Source organism: Schistocerca nitens, unplaced genomic scaffold (genome assembly GCF_023898315.1).
Source record: "Schistocerca nitens isolate TAMUIC-IGC-003100 unplaced genomic scaffold, iqSchNite1.1 HiC_scaffold_421, whole genome shotgun sequence".
Taxonomy (NCBI): domain Eukaryota; kingdom Metazoa; phylum Arthropoda; class Insecta; order Orthoptera; family Acrididae; genus Schistocerca; species Schistocerca nitens.
Genome location: NW_026045954.1, coordinates 306,480 through 326,918, shown reverse-complemented (window position 1 = coordinate 326,918; position 20,439 = coordinate 306,480). Strand labels below are relative to the sequence as shown.

Sequence of the window (20,439 nt, the reverse complement as noted above, 5' to 3'; positions counted from 1 at the left end):
AATGGCATCTGTAATGGAGGGGCCCTCCAAGCAGAGGGCTGTCATCGAATTACTTGAGGCATCTCTCTCTCTCTCTCTCTCTCTCTCTCTCTCTCTCTCTCACACACACACACACACACACACACACACACACACACCTGTGACTCCTGCAGTGTTGGAATGTGTGGATACTCATTCGAGGAACGCCTCGCTGCACAACTGGACGTCTCTATTGGTAGTCCTGACATTCTCATCCACCAGTTGGGGTACTTGAAGGAGTGTGCCCACTAGGTCGCTCTGGTGTCACAAATAGAGTGGCGCCTTGGAGGTATACAGGATCTCTCAGTAAGGTAGCGTAACGCTGCCACATTGAACAGAGGTTATGCTGGAAAATAGGGTCTTGTAGCCAAAAGAATGGGGAATAATATGGTGGAATCCTGAATAAACTAACATGCTTTCTGAAAGTAGTCTGGAGAGGGTAAACCAAGGCTGCACACTCCTAGGACACTTTTCAAAACGTGTTGGACATGGCACGATTACACGCAGTCAATCACGTGTATTTGTGTGTTCCACAAGGGAGCATTTTGAGAGAGAGAGAGAGATAGATATGCAGGAACGCCTCCACCTCCTATGGATGAAGTGGTGGAGTGAACTGCAGCCACTCTACAGATCAGCAAACAATTAGTGATAAGGATCTGCAAGGACAAATTCATAGAAGGATCAGGTGGGTCATCCAAAATGGAAAAACCTGGAAGAAGAGGCACCTCGAAAAGCTGGTCACAAAACTCAGCTCTTCCTCGGGAAGTGCGATTTGTCATCAGATATATTCGTATTATTCTTGGAAGGAGTACCCGGCACAAAAAGCCACATGCTACCATTGTAGCAGCGGATCTATTTCAGGATACTTTATCATCCTTATTAAGAGTTGCGATCAGGTTGGTATTCCACTATAATTCAATTTGTGGCCACGTGCTATTAATGGAACACCAAATTATTGCAGCCTGGCAATGCCATTTTCTTAGAGAATTAGTAGGGACAAATTTAGACTGTATCTTTTGGCTTTTGGGAACATGGGTAAATGTGGGACATAGTTTCAAAAAGCTGAAGAGATGATATCAACGGTAGCATGGGAACTCCAGTTGGCAGAGGAAAAAGAATTGTAGCACACGCTAAGAATTCAAACTGTTTCATTTCTAATTGTCAACTGTTATTCACTTCATACAAGACCTCTGACTACCATGGAGACACGAACCAAAATACTTTTGTGAAATTGTTGCAAGAACTGTGCTTCAAAACTTAATGAAAAACTCATCGTCATGAATAACACTCCATATCATTCTGTAGACAAGACAAACTGCCCACAAAGGCAATAAAGAATAAGACATTGTTTACTAGTTGGAAAATGTAAGCTACCGTTTGACAGTAAATTGACAAGTGCAGAATTATTAGAACCTGAGTCACAACACATGCCAAAGAACACAATTTATATTGTGGATGAAACAGCAACATAATATGGGCATAAAGTGCTCAGATTTCTTCCCTGCCATTGCCACTTCAATGCAATATAACTGACATGGGCTCAGATTCAATGTCATATTTCTGCAGAAAATTAAAAAAAAGTTCATTGACTGAGGTGAAGTGACTTCTGAAGGAAGCAGTTGAAAAAGAGACACCAGAAGACTGGCAAAAAGTAGTGCACCATGTGAAAGGGGTGATAACAGTGTGTCAAAGAATTGAGAATATCTGCCACTACAAGCAGCGACTCCGATAGTTCCACTGACTGAATTATGTGGTGCCTCCCCATCGTAAGATTGGTACTTTAATGAACATCTTACTTCCATTAAGTGCAACTATTAGGATCAGTTTCTCATTCCTGTTGTCAGACTAAGGAATACTGTTCAGCCCCCTCCCATCATCTCCTTATGGTAACGTAGACTGCATTTTAAATATATTTCACTTCGTGTAGACACCAAGATGTTATTTCATGTGTGTAGTAGTTTTACAGATATGCAGTGATAGGAGAAATTTCAGATCCGGAAAAGTTTCCTTCTATTTCAGTAACCAATGTAACACTGTTTCCAATGAAACTTAAGAAAGAGATTTCTGCTGTGTTTAGAGAGACTACTGAGACCAATACTAATCCTAAATTTCAGAATCCTTACATTATTTTTGTAGAGGATAGAGACTTTAAACTTCATACTTGTTATAAGTTAAATAGCAAAACAACTGTGTAAAAACAACATTTTCAGTAAAAAAAGGTATTGCTCATAGAGCATTTGTTTTTGGGCTTACGGTGTGTTAAGTTTGAAGCTGCATATAAATGTGAAAATTTAATCTATTTCACAAAATTTAACGTAACTCTTTCCCTCACTAAAACTGAAAACAGAATTTTGACATGCTGAGGTCTATGTAAATTTGAGATTTTTTAATTTGATTTTTGTGAAAGATGCAGGCTTTAAACTGATTTTCTGTCGCTGTGGAGAGCAATGTGGTTTGGCAGCTGCCTCCAGACTGTACTTGACACAACAGAGCCACAACTTTGGAGCCTAGATGTCGAGTGACAACTGGTTTAAACCAGACTATAATGAGGTATGTACTCTGTGTCCTTTTGAACTGGAAGGGATTCCCACCTCCTTGCTTTATGTAGAATGGCAAATTTTGGAATACCTTTACACAGAGTACATGTCTACACTCGGAAACCTAAGAGAGGGGCAAAGTCTGCATGGAAATCGTCTTGCTCTTCTACCAAGAAATTGCTATAACTGACAACTAGCACTGTTATGGAGAAAATGTGTTGGGAAATGAAAGAATTGCAGGATTCTTAACAAGACCTCTGCAAGCATAACCATTATCTGCTTTACACAGTAGACTTTCTGCTTAATAAACGCTTTTACATCAGGTGCACTACCCCAGAGGATAACTCCACAAAACGGGGAGGGACAATGTGTAAAATGTCAGCCGGCCGAAGTGGCCGTGCAGTTAAAGGCGCTGCAGTCTGGAACCGCAAGACCGCTACGGTCGCAGGTTCGAATCCTGCCTCGGGCATGGATGTTTGTGATGTCCTTAGGTTAGTTAGGTTTAACTAGTTCTAAGTTCTAGGGGACTAATGACCTCAGCAGTTGAGTCCCATAGTGCTCAGAGCCATTTGTAAAATGTCAGAATGCTTCTCTTTAGGTCAGAACAATGAGATGCATCTAAATATGAAACAGCCTGAACAGAACTTCTTGAGAAGTTTGTGTTGACTCCAGTTCAATGTATATCTGATGCTACACCTGTTACCAAAACAAAGATTTCATCAAGTAACAAAGAACTTTGGGGACCCTTTTTCTGATTCTCAATCTCTTGACATACTGATTTACATACAACACCATCACTCTAGGTCAGTGGTCATCAGACTTATTTGCTCAAGAGCTTACACACTCATTGTGGGACAGCACCTCTGTGTCATGAGCCCCCAACTGACTAGCTACAGTAGGGGCAAACAAGGTGGTCCTCATCCTCCCATTAGCTCACAGCAGAATTCCCCATCCAACCAACCGTCTTAAAAATACAGGTATTACTGCCCCTGTATTTTTGATTGTCAGTGGGGAAGAAAACTACACTTTTCAGAAGCCATTAGATTCACTTGATATTATTCAGTTTGGTGGTTTTGTGTGTGTTGGCGCTCCAGCATGCCGGCAAGTGGTTTATGGTGCTTAAATCATTTAATTTATATGAAAGTGGTGATATTCAGTCACCTAAAGTTGTTCTCTGAATTTTAATCACAACTATAGACAGTAACTCAAAGACAAAATAGCGCTAACCCAAAATGTACACCCTTTCTTAAACCTCTCCAGTCATCTTCCTTCCCCGTCAACCCTTCTGCCAGAAGAAGAAACCACTGGCTCCAAAAGCTTGCATAAGATTAACCTTTTACGTGCACGTTCTGCTGCCTCTTGGTGAGTAAATTACATTATATAGACAAGTTGTCTGGTTGTTGATAGTTATTGCTACCTGTGCAAAGTCATGGCAGATCCTAGTCTTATTATAAAATACCATGCGTCACATGAGTATTTCATTCAGGCTGCTTGTGGCTCATAGTTTCATGACCACTATTCTATGTCATTAATATAATACACATTTCCCATGTTAACCAATCATGAACAGGATTTACACACTAAATCTTCCAGCACTTAAGTTGTTGTTCCCTGTGGAGAATCCTGTATGAAGGCCAGCCCAACACACAGTTGTGTTTCTGCTTGATGAATAAGCCTGTGCTTCACCACAGGGCATCTTTTCAAAAGATTTATAGCTGTGTGTTACTACATAATATTAAAGCCTCTGAGTTATGCTTTGAGTCACTGATAAACATAACAACCCTTTCGGACCTGGTGGTCACAACTGTGTACATGAAGTTTGTTCACTAATGTTTCTCTTGCAAAAAATATCAGATGCATCCAAACCCATTGTACACATTTGTGTACATTCATTTTAGCTATGTTCAAGCAGCTGCTGCACTCGTGAGCAGTCTGTGAACTACATAGTGAATTATATTCTGGCATTTTCTCTCTATGGGAAGCCATTACTGCTTGATTTTATTACTATAATAGGCATGTTAAAAATTTTGTTTATGGATGTTTTATACGTTTCCTTCTTTTATAAACACTTAGCAGTAGTTTAGTGGAATTTTCAGAAAATTCATTCTGTCTGCATTTAAATACAATGTATACATTTGTGTAGAACCTGGTCCCTGGTTGTTTAAAATAGATATCATAATCCAAAATGCGAATCAGATTTGTTTGCATGTCAATGGTAGTTTTGTTAGTTTTTCCCACTCAATTTCTGGATCAGCAGCAGGGAAGACAATAACTGGCATTTACATATGATTTTATTTTCTATATTGGTGCTGTCTGACTTACAAATATGAATGAGAAACATCTCTACGGGACTTGTTTCTAGGTGTAATTCAAAATAGCAGAGTATCTGACATTAGTTTGGGGGAAGATGATGATGATTATGAATTACTTATTAAATGCCATGTCCCACAAATAGCAGAATGGAGAACAGTGTGAAAAATTTTGGAATACAAAACTGTGCTTATGTTTCAGAAATAAGGGGGCTGTGGGACCTCCAGACCAGATGAGAGGAAACAGATCACAGCAAACTGTTACTGATTACTTATTTACATAAAAAAGGCAATGTGAACAGTCCGATAATTTAAAAGTAAAAAAACTGTATAGTTGTAGATCTCACTGAAGATACCTTAGAGCAAGAAAAAGATGAAACAATTCTCGTAAAAATAAATTATTTATTTACAAAAGAAGTAAAAGCAAAATGTGTTGGAGTAGACAAAGTGGGTAAGAATGATATATGTACAGACACCATATCTGAAGATGACGAATAGGTGTCGAGTATCGAAATGAACATTTTATGCAATGGAAACAACTCAGAATCAGAGACAACATAATGGTGACACCTGAAGACTCCATGAAGTGGAAAAACAAGTGTAAGTATCATTGCAGAAACTTACAAAGCTCCAAATTTTGGAGAATTTGTTGTGTGTTCACCAATACAGTACTTCAACAGATATGTACCCGGTGATCTGTTCAGTAGCATGGCAGTGTATACCAATACTTATGCATTACAAGGCAAAGACTCATTCAAATAGACTGGAGAAGCCACCTGAAAATAAGGACAAATTTTACAGTCATGCCAATCTATACAGCCATTCGAAAACACTGCAATGAACTTAATACAGAAGAAAAAAAATTGTGTGAATGAAGGAATTATTCTTTTCACTGGGAAGTTTTCTACAAAGCAGTACATCAAGGGCAAACCAAGCCCACTGGGAATCAAAGTCTCCATGCTGTATTGAAATAGTGAACAGTGCACCATTTTCTTTTGTATCAAGGTGCTACAAGTGAACTAAATACTACATGCTATAGAGAATTTGGATTAGGTCATGCTGTTTTAGGATTTTCTGTTCCACTCTCAAAAGGTGAAGGTCATAAATTATAATTTACCAACTCCTTGTCTTGTAATCATCTGTTTCAAGTTCTGAAATCTCAAGGTATCTAGGTGTCTAGCAAAACAGGTTTGCAAAGAAATTGCCATTTTCAGATGATAAAAAAATAATGAAACAAACCAGAGGTTTCCATGAGGAAAACAATAGTGCTGATGCCATTACTATATGTAAGTGGGCAGACGGTACACTAGTTGTGTTCAAACTTTGTTGGTAAAGGCACAGTGAGTGAAGTTGAGAATTTGGATAAAGGCCATAAATATGTGAAAGTCAAAAGCCCTGAAACAGTGAAAAGAAAACCTTACAATGGGTGGTGGGGATCTGTTTTCTTTTCTTTTTTCCTCTCAGAAAATAAGCTATTACAGAGTGTTTATTACAATGGCCTGGCAAGATTATTTTTCATGCTGTTGATTTTGTGCCATTGTACAAAGTTGCTTGGACTATACACGAGATGCAGAAAACTTGCCCATCCATAAGAAAAAGCAGTTGGACCTTCTTCCCTTTATTGCGAGGGTAGCAGATTGACTCACACTATGCCAGGAAAAAGTTCCTGCAAGAATGAGTGGGAGGGGAGTGCTCTTATGATAAATAATCTGCCTCAGACTTCAGAGTCATACCTAGAAAAAGAGGAGAATTACGCCCAGCAGAAGAAATACAGTTTTATTGCACTGATTATTTACCTTTAATTCTAAAATTTAACGCAGAAAATGTGACTCACATTTCTTTCTCCAAAAGGACAAAGTGTTTTGTGCAGTTACATATTAAACCCGAAGTTCAAGGTGCTGATCATGCTTGTTTAATTAATAACTGTAATTTGGAATGATTTTTATTATTTCTTCTGTTTAAAGTGAAATAAAGATTGGCTAATTTGATCCTTAGTGCTAACCTCATTAAGGTGTGACAATGCTTGAGATGTGATGTACACAACTGTGTTCATTAAATGTCTAGAAAAACTGGGGTCACATAAAAATATGTTCTTAGAAAAAATATTTTCAAGAGAATCTCCTGAATGTAGAACTTAATTTTTACAGGTAAATGAAAATAAAGGTTTGAAAGTGATAAGGAACACGATCAGTGCCAACAGAATTGCAACTCTCTCATTGCACGATGTAATTTTGAGACCACCTGTTGGTAGGTTATGCTTTTGCCAAAAGTAAAATTCGCGCATCAACCCATCTACATTTCGCAGTTTATTATTGGGTCCAATGCTTGCCACCATGTTTGAAGCAATAGTGTTCGGTGGCCAATTATCTGAATTTCCACTATTTATGGCAAAGCTATTATCTTGATCAGTTTTATTTGTGTTGCTGTTTTCATTTCTTGTTTAACGTTCTGAACTGCTTGTGCCTTAAGCCCGGAATATTATGGGTGTTGAATATAGTGTATACATTTCACTTTTTTGGTAGTACTAGAGGATTTTAAGATTTTTGGTGGCAGATAGGACTTTTAACTCAATATTACATCTTTTCTTCTTAGCTCCAATATTACTGAGATCTATGTAATCTGCTTTTGGCCTTTAATTTTATTTATATTAGGAATATCAAAGGTGTTTTAAGTAAATTGGTGAAATTGAAGTGTAATACTAGTAAATAAAACTAATTTGGCATTACCAAGTAGCACGAAGTGGCTTTATTGGAAGTTGAGAAGCTTCTGATGGGTTCTTTCCCTCCCGATTTCAGGTGCCCAAGTATGGCCAGCAACAGAGGCAGTTTGATTTGTGCAATGTCAGAGCTCCTGGCATTAGGCAAAGGTGCTGATATTATGCTATTTACCCCTTTGATGCAAAGTGGCTTTGTTTGAGTTCACCTTGCCTTTTCAATTTTTTGTTCAGATGACTGACACGGCTTGAACTTAATCCACCTTCTCTCGGTCCTACATAGGGCAGCCATTTGCAGGAACACGAAGAGAAGAGATGTGCGCCGCCTAGCCCAGGTAGGTTAGTTTGTGTTGACGTACACTGGAAAAATAGATACAGATGAAGTTAATGTAGGAAAAAGAGTGGTATTTTATTTGTGTGAGGGTCTGGAAAGGAAAGGTTATCATATGTCTGCCATTAGCAGAAAAGTTAAAACAACATGGCATAGACAGTTACGGTACTTTCAGGTATGATCGCAAAGGTGTGGCACAAATGAAGCACGGTAAAAAACTCAGTAGAGTGGAATTTGATTGGTCAATAAGAAGTGATGCAATACCCTGTTTAAAAATCAAGGACTTTTTTTTTAACTACTATCAATTTTTTAGATGATGTATCTGTTGTGAACAGAAAGGACGCTGATGGTAGCATAAAGCAAAATACTTATCCTAACACTGCTATGGCATATCGTGGGAATACAGCATGCACTGTCAACGCTTATATCTTATAGAACTGGTAGAAAAGCAGCAAGCAGGTCCTCATTAAGACTGTTTTGGTATTTTGTTGATGTATCAGTTGTGATGTAGACTGGTAGGAGTTTATGACTAACAATTAAGACGTAAGGTTGTAACTGGTTTGGTACATGCTAGAAATGTGACTGGCTTACCAGGTTCATAATGTAATACGTCACACGCTGAGTGATTGAAACCACAGTTCCCCACTGGAAAGAGAAATTCAGAAGCAAAACACATGCTCCAACATGGGCCACCAAAATTTTGTGCATACTGTGGCACGGAAAAGCCCTTCGTAGATCCTGATGGAATTGTAAAACGTGATGTTTATACTTGTTACTGGAAGGCTTGTTTCATTCCTTTCCGTAATTAGTTATGTTGAGCCCATCCAGGGTATATTGCCTGTTGTGTATTTCACCAAGATTTGCCACAGGGTATGAAAAAAGAAATAAATTGTAATTTTCATTTCCTTACTGCGTATATGATTTAATTTAATCAACTTCCACCTGAAATTCAGTGCTTTTGTGCTCCGTTCCTCACACAGTTGCCAGAGACGGCAAGATGAAGGCACACAGTGTAATACTGGCAGCCAGGAGCCCCGTCTTTGCCGCTATGCTGCTGCAGCACGACACCGCAGAAGTTGCCAGTGGTTGCGTCCCCACACTGGACAGAAAGGCTGCCACTATCCACCATTCCCTCCTCTAAAACATGTACATGGACGAGGTCCCGGAGGGCAAGGGAAATGGGCAAAACTACTGACTGCTTCAGACAAATACGACCTACGTCTCTTTAAGGAGGCTCGTGAAGATAAGTCGGTCCAGGGTTTGACACTGCAGGACGTGGCAGAGTGTGCTATGGAACTGACACTTACCCATTGAATTCTTTAGAGCACAACAAAGAGGCATTCCAGCCACCCGGAATCTGCCTCCGTAACTTAAAACTAAGCTTTTTTGCAAGTCATATAACATTCGATACCGAATCAGCTGTCCCCTGGTTCACACATTGTCCACACTCTGCAACTGAGTCACTTACTTTCATCACCCAAATACAAAGAAATAAAAATTGAACTACACCTTACAACCCACATTAAAACTATCGCCAATTTCAAAGCCACATTCACCATATGTGGCAATGTTTACAGTATGTGTTGGGGTTCAGGATTCATTTATTAATTTTTGTCTTGAGTTACTGTATTTTGATTAATTTAAAAGATAACGTTAGAACAGTGCAATGAACCCATTCATCTCGGAAGGATTTTTCCTACTTTTCCCTTGATGATGACCATTGGTCTCTAACTTAAATAGTTTGTACTGAATAATCAATTACTTATACCTAAGAGTTGAAATGTGATTAGTTGTACAAAATAGGCATTACAGTTTCTTCATTGATACATGATGTTTAATGTAACTGTTCTCTATGATGTTCCTTAACTTTCTTATTTAATTTGTTGTTAATTTACACTAAGACCAGTTACTTACCTATAATAACAAACATAAACTTGAATTTTGTACATAGGTCAAACTTTCAATATGTCATTCTCTGCCACATGAAACACATCTTCGAATGACATCATGATTACAGCTGTGATTATTATGAAAATTATTAACTTCCAAAGTAAGTGTTAAGATAAAATACTTATAAAATTTATCGTGACTTGCATATTATCCAGCGTAAAATGCTACTTCTTTAAGCAATCAGTATATTTTTTTCCTGAGTGGATAAATATTACTGGTTATTGGATACTACTGATGGTGGTGAAGTTGTTGGGACTTTATACTGACGGGACACTGAAATGGCGACGTTTTGTGGCAGAACTCAGCGCCAGCTGGCTCCCACACTCAAAGTCCTTGCACGGCGACAGTGTTCTGTTGTCACGTCGCTGGGCTGGTCAACTATGCAACACTTGTGAACCATTATTCAATGTCATCTCTCAAGAAGTTAAAATTAGAGCTATTTTGGAAGAAATTAGAGAAACTTAAGAACAAAGTGGGCAGTATTTCTACATGTGTTGTATCTAGATTCCAGAATGGACAGAAGACGCTAAGCAGATGGAAGAGATATCTGATGCGAAATTAAATTCATGAGAGATAATGTGAGGTGCAGAAAGGTAAGAGGCTATAGAGAAGCAAAAAACATTAACTGATCAATATATATGACAATTTGTGCATCAGAAATTTGAAGAATATGAAAGCAGTGCTGATAGCAAGGTCAATACTTTTGAGATCAAGATAAATGACATCACACAAACTAAAATGAAAACTATGATTCTTAGTACAGATTTTAAAGTTAACACTCCATCACATTCTGTGGGAGCAATGAAGATTGACATACAGTCCACGTAAAGTCAATTAGACGAACTAAAATATGGAATGAACAGGACATTAAACAGTAACACAGTTATTTAGATTGTAATATCAGTAGGTACGTTTTCAGACACGGACAGTGCAATCATTCTTTCATTGAGGGGCCACAACTGCAAACCTAACAACTTATGTAATAGAAGATAACATGCTAAACAAACATTCACATTGGGAAGGAAAGGTGTTCATAAACTCATATTTATCAAAACTTTCCATAAAATACTTCCCAGCAACTGAACTGACAGCCACAAAATTAAATATTGTAGGAAGATTTCTGCAGGGAGACTCCACTGTGGGTTTCCAAAGTCAGTTATTTTAATCAGATTACATTTCTCATGTTGTACTGGTGTCATGCAGCTCACTTGCTACGAAGTAAAGGGATGTGAATCATCTTAGTGAGCCAGTCTCGTGAAATTTTCTCTACAAAAATACTGGCCTGTGGGAATATAGTAAAGATAAATGGAGGAGGTAATTTAATTTGTGTGAAGGCAGTCTCCAATGTTATTATGAAAAATACACTCCTGGAAATTGAAATAAGAAAACCGTGAATTCATTGTCCCAGGAAGGGGAAACTTTATTGACACATTCCTGGGGTCAGATACATCACATGATCACACTGACAGAACCACAGGCACATAGACACAGGCAACAGAGCATGCACAATGTCGGCACTAGTACAGTGTATATCCACCTTTCGCAGCAATGCAGGCTGCTATTCTCCCATGGAGACGATCGTAGAGATGCTGGATGTAGTCCTGTGGAACGGCTTGCCATGCCATTTCCACCGGGCGCCTCAGTTGGACCAGCGTTCGTGCTGGACGTGCAAACCGCGTGAGACGACGCTTCATCCAGTCCCAAACATGCTCAATGGGGGACAGATCCGGAGATCTTGCTGGCCAGGGTAGCTGACTTACACCTTCTAGAGCACGTTGGGTGGCACGGGATACATGCGGACGTGCATTGTCCTGTTGGAACAGCAAGTTCCCTTGTCAGTCTAGGAATGGTAGAACGATGAGTTTGATGACGGTTTGGATGTACCGTGCACTATTCAGTGTCCCCTCGACGATCACCAGTGGTGTACGGCCAGTGTAGGAGATCGCTCCCCACACCATGATGCCGGGTGTTGGCCCTGTGTGCCTCGGTCGTATGCAGTCCTGATTGTGGCGCTCACCTGCACGGCGCCAAACACGCATACGACCATCATTGGCACCAAGGCAGAAGCGACTCTCATCGCTGAAGACGACACGTCTCCATTCGTCCCTCCATTCACGCCTGTCGCGACACCACTGGAGGCGGGCTGCACGATGTTGGGGCGTGAGCGGAAGACGGCCTAACGGTGTGCGGGACCGTAGCCCAGCTTCATGGAGACGGTTGCGAATGGTCCTCGCCGATACCCCAGGAGCAACAGTGTCCCTAATTTGCTGGGAAGTGGCGGTGCGGTCCCCTACGGCACTGCGTAGGATCCTACGGTCTTGGCGTGCATCCGTGCGTGGCTGCGGTCCGGTCCCAGGTCGACGGGCACGTGCACCTTCCGCCGACCACTGGCGACAACATCGATTTACTGTGGAGACCTCACGCCCCACGTGTTGAGCAATTCGGCGGTACGTCCACCCGGCCTCCCGCATGCCCACTATACGCCCTCGCTCAAAGTCCGTCAACTGCACATACGGTTCACGTCCACGCTGTCGCGGCATGCTACCAGTGTTAAAGACTGCGATGGAGCTCCGTATGCCACGGCAAACTGGCTGACACTGACGGCGGCGGTGCACAAATGCTGCGCAGCTAGCGCCATTCGACGGCCAACACCGCGGTTCCTGGTGTGTCCGCTGTGCCGTGCGTGTGATCATTGCTTGTACAGCCCTGTCGCAGTGTCCGGAGCAAGTGTGGTGGGTCTGACACACCGTTGTCAATGTGTTCTTTTTTCCATTTCCAGGAGTGTATTTGAATAATGTCAGATATTGTGAACAGCAGATTCTGCAAACCAATATCTTGAAAATTTTGAAGAACTGGCTCCTCAAAGAGACAACACAGAAGTTATTGACGGTACTTGACGAAGATATCGAAACAACCCGCTTCTTTGTAGACTCTTTGGACGTGTTAGAAGACGATCAATGGTTTTTTTTTTAATGGGAAAAAGCAGGGAGCGAATTTCCAGGGAACAAATGATGCAACGGTCAGAAATGGCAACCCTGGCAGGTATGACAGACGTTCTATTAAAGCAGAAATGAGAGGAAAGACTTTAACTAAGGAAGAGCATGAAACACACACGAAGACAGAATGGGAAGATGGTATGATAGATGAAATTGGACAGAAACCATATAGTTTTTACCAGTTATTTAAACGATTTGTTATCTTGTGACATGTGTGAGACTCGAAACTCATTTTAGTGCTGTTACTTGCCTTTGATCACTGCCGTTCCTACCGCTGCATGTCGACTACTGATAAAGATGTTGACAACAGTTGGTTAGTACTTCTTTACTGATGTGGATGTGTGGGAACGTGGCATGCATATGAGATGGTAACTACACTTCTCACTGCTGACAACAGTCAATCACAGAGTTATTTTAATCAGATTACATTTCTCATGTTGTACTGGTGTCATGCAGCTCACTCGCTACGAAGCAAAGGGCTGTGAATCATCCTAGTGAGCGAGCCTTATGATGGGATAGTGTGCAATAGGTTTTGACTGGAAAGACTGGCTGTAGTTCTAGCTTAATAAGTATAGGTAGTTGTATCGTTAGAGAATGTACAATCTGAGTGAATTAAATAAACACTACCATTCTCACACAGAACTGTTCATTCGAGATGTCTACTTAATATTTAGCACACCCCTGGTGGCTGTCATTGTGATTTTTTTAATATGAAAATACCACATAGCTATGTTTCAAGATGTTTACTTTAATTAGCTTGTGAATTTGGACCTAATGAACAAACTTTGAGCAGACCAACAGCTAACGTTATGCAGAACCTGGAGACGAACATTTAAGTGAAGGTTTCCTACAGTTTTTCTTGACCAAGTTATACTGTCATCGTCCTACATCAGGAAGTGGATTTGTGGAGAGAGTACAGAGGTCAGTGTACACAATTAGAGCAGGCATGAGCCAGCCAGCCGAGCCCCATGATAGCGTCCACTTGTCTGACGTAGCCATACCACTTCACGTGTCTCCTTTAAACTCTCTCTACCAATGACGTGTATTTCCACCATTCTTTTGATATTTTCAATTCCTGCCATGTACATAATTGTGGTTCTGCAACACAGTGTCCGGTATATAATTTCGGCTGCATAGATCCTTTCTTGCACTTTCTTTGTCATTGTCGAAGTTCATGCCCCGTATAACAGAGCTTTCCACAAAAATCTTGTAGAGTCTGTTTACCTTGATCGTAAGCACATGACGACATTGCGGCTATGCAAGCTGGTGTAAGGATATCCATTATCTAGTTCTTCACCACCAACACAGCATGGGATACTTAGATTTGTTGGAAGGATTGTTAGAAAGTGCGGTCACCTGTTCTGTAATTTGCGTATGACAGACTACTGCAACGTACTATATTGCGTTACCCAAAGTTTACAATCCTCAGTATGGAGGCGTGATGCCATATGGTAAACGAGTTTTAAGGCACATTACAATGACTGTAGCAGGTGAGTGCTCTGTAGAGGAGACAGTATCTGGCTCATCAGAGAACATAAATACGGCTGTTTTGAAGAAAGGTAAGCTTTCCGAAAAGCTCTGTTGGTTAAATATAGAAAGGCAACGGCCTTGCCGCAGTGGATCCACCGGTTCCCGTGAGATCACCGAAGTTAAGCGCTGTCGGGCGTGGTTGGCACTTGGATGGGTGACCATCCAGACCGCCATGCGCTGTTGCCATTTTTCGGGGTGCACTCAGCCTCGTGATGCCAAATGAGGAGCTACTCGACCGAACAGTAGCGGCTTCGGTCAAGAATACCATCTTACGACCGGGAGAGCGGTGTGCTGACCACACGCCCCTCCTCTCTGCATCCTCCACCGAGGATGACACGGCGGTCGGATGGTTCCGGTAGGCCACACGTGGCCTGAAGACGGAGTGCTTTAAATATAGAAAACAGCTACTGAAGCTGAAATGTGGAACACTTTTCTTGTCTGTTTCGTTTACTTGCACAGGTATCTTCAAAACAACAGAGGGACATTATGCCACATATGGAGGCATTACAAACAGAACTGATATGAAGCAGACCTACGCTGCGGCATTTGCTGTACAATGCTCAGGTCGGCTTCTGAAAATCTATGTGTCAACATCCATACTCTGCAAACCATTGAAGTACATGATAGCTGATGCTTTCTGTTGTACCACAGAGCGAGCTGTCTTCCTTTCTGTTCGCGTGTGGACCTGCTGAAGAATGATTCCATATTTACTTTCTAAGCACCTACAATTACTCTAACCACGTCTTTGCTGTCCCTTACGTAGAGGGTTGTGGTGCATTCTTCTGTTCTTGAATTAATACCAGTTTTCGAAGTTTTTGAGTGTTCTTTCACAGGACAGTCGGGTCTATTTTCAAGCATCCGCCAGTTCAGGTCATACAGTATTTCTGTGACGCTCTCTTGTGGATGAAACAAATTTGCAAACTTCCCTGCTGCCCCTTCTCTCTACACGTTCATCATCGCCATTTAATTGTATTCAATGTGGGTTTCACACACTAGAGCAATACTAAAACATACACAAACTAGGTGTTTTTTTTACTGTTTTTTTCCAGTTGCCTGCCAGCGACCACAAGTGTGTTTCTGATTTTATTTATAACTGAAAGGATGCTATCATTCCATTCCATATCACCACAAACTATTGTACCTAAGTATCCGTATGAGTCGACTGATTCCAGTTGTCGCTCACTGATGTAGAAATTATAGGGTGCTATGCTTGAGCACTTTGTGGACAGCACAGTATTACATTTATGAACACTTATAGCAATTATCGCACTCTGCCCCACTTTAACTTGTTATTCTCATTTCAATATTTATGCAGTTTTTTTGACGGGTATCACTTCATCACAGACAACTCTATTACCAATGAAACCTCTGACCTTATTGATATTGTCTGCCAAGGCATTAATATAAATAAAAAGAACAACAATAACTAAATACTTGTATGCGAAACACCTGAAGATAATTCTGTTGATGCCTCTCCATCCAATGTAAGATGCCGCTTCCTCCCCTCTAAGAAAACCTCAGTGCAGACACGAATATCCCACACGACCGTACTTTAATTAATGAAAATTGCTGTGGGTATTATCAAAATTGTTTTTTAATGTCAAAGTACACTCTAAGACAGAAACAAAAAAAAAAGAAAAGAAAACGACGCACAATGAAGGAATTATCCGAATTGGATGGAAATCGATAAATGTGATGTACAATTTTAGAAAAATTGTATGATTTATTCAAGACAAAGACCTTTACATATTGAGTATGTCAGTAAGGCATTGGTTCACCTCTGCCCCGTATGGAAGCAGTTATTCAGCTTGTCATGGATAGACAAAGTTGTTGGACGTCCTCCTGAGGGGTTCTGCTATGAAATGAAGTAGCATCCAAGGATGACTACTGCGTCACTCATGTTGATATTCCACCACTGCCTAGGCCATCTCTAGACACGTCTTTGCTGGCCATTGGGGCTCAGTACAAGAGGGAACCATAACGAAAGACAGTTCTACTGCAGCCATGGGGTTCCAGTCCAAAGACGTGTCTAGAGACGCTGCAGACGACGATGGGATACCAACCTCACTGTTGCCGATTTGTTGTTGTTGTTGTGGTATTCAGTCCAGAGACTGGTTTGATGCAGCTCTCCATGCTACTCTACCCTGTGCAAGCTTCTTCATCTCCCAGTACCTACTGCATCCTAGATCTTTCTGAATTTGCTTAGTGTATTCATCTCTTGGTCTCCCTCCACGATTTTTACCCTCCACGCAGCCCTCTAATACTAAATTGGTGATCCCTTGATGCCTCAGAACATGTCCTACCAACCGATCCCGTCTTCTGGTCAAGTTGTGCCATAAACTCCTCTTCTCCCCAATTCTGTTCAGTACCTCCTCATTAGTTATGTGATCTACCCATCTAATCTTCAGCATTCTTCTGTAGCACCACATTTCGAAAGCCTCTATTCTCTTTTTGTCTAAACTATTTATCGTCCACGTTTCACTTCCATACATGGCTACACTCCATACAAATACTTTCAGAAGACGCTTCCTGACACTTAAATCTATACTCGATGTTAACAAATTTCTCTTCTTCAGAAACGCTTTCCTTTCCATTGCCAGTCTACATTTTATATCCTCTCTACTTCGACTATCATCAGTTATTTTGCTCCCCAAATAGCAAAACACATCTAATACTTTAAGTGTTTCATTTCCTAATCTAATTCCCTCAGCATCACCCGACTTAATTCGACTACATTCCATTATCCTTGTTTTGCTTTTGTTGATGTTCATCTTATATCCTCGTTTCGAGACACTGTCCATTCCGTTCAACTGCTCTTCCAGGTCCTTTGCTGTCTCTGACATAATTACAATATCACTGGCGAACTTCAAAATTTTTATTTCTTCACCATGGATTTTAATTCCTATACTGAATTTTTGTTTTTGTTTCCTTTAGTGCTTGCTCAATGTACAGATTGAATAACACTGGGGAGAGGCTACAACCCTGTCTCACTCCCTTCCCAACCACTGCTTCCCTTTCATGTCCCCCGACTCTTATAACAGCCATCTGGTTTCTGTACAAATTGCAAATAGCCTTTCGCTCCCTGTATTTTACCCCTGCCACCTTCAGAATTTGAAAGAGAGTATTCCAGTTAACGTTGTCAAAAGCTTTCTCTAAGTCTACAAATGCTAGAAACGTAGGTTTGTCGTTCATTAATCTATTTTCTTAGATAAGTCGTAGGGTCAGTATTGCCTCACGTGGTCCAACATTTCTACGGAATCCAAACTGATCTTCCCCAGGGTCGGCTTCTACCAGTTTTTGCATTCGTCTGTAAAGAATTCGTGTATTTTGCAGCTGTGGCTTATTAAACTGATAGTTCCGTAATTTTCACATCTGTCAGCCCCTGCTTTCTTTGGAATTATTATATTCTTGAAGTCTAAGGGTATTTCACCTGTCTCATACATCTTGCCCACCAGATGGTAGAGTTTTGTCAGGGCTGGCTCTCCCAAGGCTAGTTTTGTCAGGGCTGGCTCTCCCAAGGCTATCAATAGATCAAATGGAATGTTGTCTACTCCTGGGGCCTTGTTTCGACTCAGGTCTTTCAGTGCTCTGTCAAACTTTTCACGCAGTATCATATCTCCCATTTCATCTTCATCTACATCCTCTTCCATTTCCATAATATTGTCCTCAAGAACATCGCCCTTCTATACACCCTCTATATACTCCTTCCACCTTTCTGCTTTCCCTTCTTTGCTTAGAACTGGGTTTCCACCTGAGCTCTTGATATTCATGCAAGTAGTTCTCTTTTCTTCAAAGGTCTCTTTAATTTTCCTTTAGGCAGTATCTATCTTACCTCTAGTGATATACGCCTCTACATCCATACATTTGTCCTCTAGCCGATATTAAACGACCTGTTTTGTTGCCCTTTATAAGAAGACATCCTGGGCTTACATTTTAGCAAGACAATGCCCACCTGAACATGGCGAGAGTTCCTACAGCTTGGTTTCGTGTTTGCCAAACGCTAACTTGGCCATAAAGGTCACCGGATTTCACCCTAGTTGTGAATGTTCGGAAAGAAAAAAGGAAGGGAGATTAGGGTTAACGCCCGATCGACATAGAGGTCATTAGAGATGGAGCATAAGCTCGGATTGTTTCAAGGATGGGGAAGGAAATCAGTCATGCTCTTTCAAAGGCACTATCATCGCATATGCCTGGAGCGATTTAGGGAAATCATGGAAAAGCCGAATGAGGATGGCTGGACATGGTGTCCAATGGATGAATTTTTCCCGGAAGTTTGGCGGTATATCATCAATCTCATACATTGTACTATAATAATCGTTTTGTTGGCACTAATTCTAATGAATTCAGAAAGTCCAAGGGAATGTAATAGACCCCTTCTGCTTTATATTTTACATTCTGATTCTCACACTGGCTCTCCTATCTCTTCCCTTTCTTTTTCTATGACGTCATCAGAAAAGTTCTTCCCCTCATAGAGGCCCTCAGTGTACTCCACGCATTTATCTGCTCTCTCCTCTGATACCTACACTTCAGTTAATTAAAGTAACACTTTGCCACCTGAAAAATTAATACCGTCAGATAAAATTATTTATTTCATTAATGTGAGAAAGTAACGAATTTTATTTATTGTACTTTTATGATTTTTTTCGCTGACTGACCTGACGATTGTGCCCAATGAGCGTCACATTTCGAGTGCAGTGCTGCCTTCTTACGACAGCCACAGTTAACCTCATATCTCCTGCCTCAACTGCAACTTCAATACTCAAGAAAGTTTTCTTTTGATGACTAAAAGTATATGTGACAACGTTATGAGGATGTATGTTTTATTTTTTCATCTGCTAGTTTTCATATCTGACATTATATTTGCTTCTGGCCACTTTTTCAACTGTTTTACAGTAAATAAAATGTATGTTTGGTACATGTGGTGTTGCAGTCTGTTTGAGTATACCAAGATTCTGCAACTAAATTTATTAAGTTTTGAGTAGGATTATGTAAACTGCTGTTGCGTTATGGCTCGTAAGATAGTCTGTAGTTACCAATTTCCTGTTAGCGACAGTCCCCTTGTTGACCATTGAACTGCTTACTATTGCATTTATTTTAGCAAATTATACAGTAATTCCGCTTGTTGACCATTGAACTGCTTACTATTGTATTTATTTTAGGAAATTGTACATTCATTGTATCTACAGAATGATTATGTGAAGTGTTACGTTCCCGATGCATAGTACGACATACACTGAAGACTTTGAGAAATGTGGGATGCTGGAAAATTTGCTGTAGGGCCCCGTAATGTTGCAGTGAAGATAGATTTTACCTGAGAGAAGTTACTATGGAACTGAAGCATTCAAATGTGTGAGAATGGGATTATCTGAGATGGCTCTTTGATTGTCTTTAATTAAATGTAAACTGATAATACGACTCCAGATTACAAGCCTATGATGTGGAGTGATTACTATTACCAATGTCACATTGTAAACTAACAAACTATTGAACCATATGCATGGTAAATTCTGTCTGTGATGCGTTCTAAAGACAAAGCTCGTATGGGGGTAATTTGGATTTAGTTCAGTTTACACTAAATTAACATAGCACTGTACATGCTCGTACCAAACACATTTCAATAATCAAATAATGTAAAGGACTGGTTACAATAACCTACAGGGATCCAAATAGGTTTAACAGCCATTGATATTTTGCGCTTTTACCTTGAAAATTGGGTGTTCACTTACCGAATCATCAGAGTGTATTCAGCATCTCACCCAGCTGCATTCAAAAAAGTTGCCTGAACATTTTATGTGCAGGGAAATATTTAAGGTCAAGACAGACAACTGGTGTTTATTGGTATTAAATGGAATGTTTTTCAGTAGTTGATTATTTTTTTGCCAAATTATCTAGAGAAATCAAGCGCAGACTCTTTCCTTAAAAGAAACATTACTTATATTGTTCAGTGTCACTCTCGTTGCGGTGTAACTGGTGCAATTACATCTATTATGTATGTAACGATGGGTATAAATGAATGTAGGTAGGATTACTTTATTATAAAAATAACGAAAAGTCG

At 40.4% G+C, this 20,439-nt stretch overlaps 1 pseudogene; it reads left to right on the top strand.

Annotated features, from left to right (window-relative positions):
* The first annotated feature begins 14,452 nt into the window (after window positions 1–14,452).
* On the top strand, window positions 14,453–14,570 carry LOC126231938 (5S ribosomal RNA; annotated as a pseudogene).
* The last annotated feature ends 5,869 nt before the right edge of the window (window positions 14,571–20,439 follow it).